The sequence below is a fragment of the Galeopterus variegatus genome, unplaced genomic scaffold (assembly GCF_000696425.1).
Source record: "Galeopterus variegatus unplaced genomic scaffold, G_variegatus-3.0.2 Scaffold3633, whole genome shotgun sequence".
Taxonomy (NCBI): Eukaryota; Metazoa; Chordata; class Mammalia; order Dermoptera; family Cynocephalidae; genus Galeopterus; species Galeopterus variegatus.
Genome location: NW_007729744.1, coordinates 206,552 through 208,818, shown reverse-complemented (window position 1 = coordinate 208,818; position 2,267 = coordinate 206,552).

Below are 2,267 nucleotides of genomic sequence, written 5' to 3'. Positions count from 1 at the left end.
CTTCCTTCTCTCCTTTCGTAGGTACTGGATTGCACTGCAGTAGGAAAACTCTCCTTGCATACGCCTCCTCCCTCCACAATCATACTTTGACTTTAGACAGACTCCAGAACTGTGAGAGAATAAACATCTGTTGCATTAAGCCACTCAGTTTTGGGAATTTTGCTATGGGAGCCCTGGAGAACTAATTCGAGGGTACTTCAAAAAGTTCACAGTAGGATTTGTATTATTTTTCTAATTCCATTTTTCCATGAACTTTTTGAAATACCCTCATGACAAGTATTTTCCCAAGTGAATTTTTTGCATATCTAACCCTGTTTTCATATCTGATTGTCAGAGATCCAAAACTGTGACACTTATCCACTAATTAGGAGGTAGACACAACCTGACATGATGACCCATGAGAGTGGAGAGCGTAAAAGAGCTTCCCTCTTTTAAAAGGACTCCAAAAATCTCCTTCTCTTTAATGTTGAAAGCCCATCATGCTAGCCAGTTACATCCCACATATCAGCTCTTTCAAGAAGTCTTCCATGAACCTTGAGATGAATGAGCTCTTACCTCCTCCAAATCTAGCAATTTCTTCATAATTCTCATGGCTTGTACAGCCCTTACCTCCTCCAAATCTAGCAATTTCTTCATAATTCGCATGGCTCGTATCATTTATATCTCCTATTCTTTTTGCATATATGTTAATAAAATTCCATTTAAAAACTGGTGCATGTTATTTAAAAAATATTAGAGTAGATTTGATTCTTCTTTTTTTTTTTCCTTTTTGTCTTTTTTCGTGACCGGCAACGGATCGCAACCCTCAGTGTCGCGCCCGTACCAGAGACCGGCAACGGGATTGCAACCCTCGGTGTTGCACCCGCACCTCGCTCAGCCAGTGAGCGGCCGGTCTGCATGTGGGATCCGAACCCTCGGCAGGAGCACCACCGCACTTCCCAAGCGGCGCACTGTAGCAGTGCGCCACCGGGCCGGCCCCTAGATTTGATTCTTTAACGTATTTGTCTTGGAGCTTGATGTGTGGCATCCATCCAGAAAAAAATAGTTTTATTTTGTTTATAAATGAGAATCTGGGACTCTGGGATGATAAATTCTGGGAGCTAGAGCCATCATCTGTTTAAATCTTTGTCCTGACATGGTACATTAGATACATTAGAATTTATAGACTTTTTTTAAAAAAAGAATTTATAGACTATTTAAAATAAAGAATAAGTAACATATAGAATTAATGCTTCTGTCTTATCCAGTCCAGTTATGACTTGTTTTGATGTGTGGTTTTTATTGAACTATCCACATTGTCACATAATTTCTTAATTAATTTAAGCAAACATCTATAAAACTCTATAGACTGCAATGAAATAGGGGGCATCTCCTGACAAACAGGGCAGTTATACTGTCATCACCACTGGGCTTTGCCCAAGTGAACAAACTCATCCAAACAAAAAGTGAGCTGATCATTTTTGATCTTCCTCTCTGCTAAGAGCCATTGTCAAACGTTCACCTGAGGCTGGAGAAGAGTGGCATATAATATTTGGATCTACAATAGATTTGTCAGAGTTAGATCTACAATAGGGCCATTGATAAAACACTTGTTTTTCATACTGGACAAAAAGGAATCATAGAGCTTGTTATATATATATATATAGATATATACAAAGCAATGGAAATCATCATGTCAAAGGGACGCCTGCACTTCCATGTTCATTGCAGCTCTATTTACAATAGCCAAGATATGGAACCAACCTAAGTGTCCATCGACAGACAACTGGATAAGGAAAATGTGGAATATATATACAATGGAATATTACTCAGCCATAAAAAAGAATGAAATTCTGCCATTTGCAGCAATATGGATGAGTCTGGAGAAAATTATGTTAAGTGAAATAAGCCAGACAAAGAAACTCAAAACTAGCTGCTAGGAAGGGAGGGAAGGAGGGAGGGAAGAAGGAATGAAGGAAAGAAAGAAAGAAAAGACTACAACAATACATTGAACTTTCAGAAGGAGAGAACAAACCTAAGGATACTAGAGATGGAGGGGAGGGGGTTTGGGGAATGACAGGTCCGGTAAAGGGCATAAGGAAATATCACGATTTGTAAGAATGAATATGCTAATAATAAATAAAAGTTTTTAAATAAAAATATCATTCATATGCAAAAAATATTTTCTGATAATAAAATATCTATATGGCATGTAATAAAGGCTTATTAAATATTCAGCAAAATAGGGGCCGGCCCGGTGGCGCACTGCTACAGTGCGCTGCTTGGGA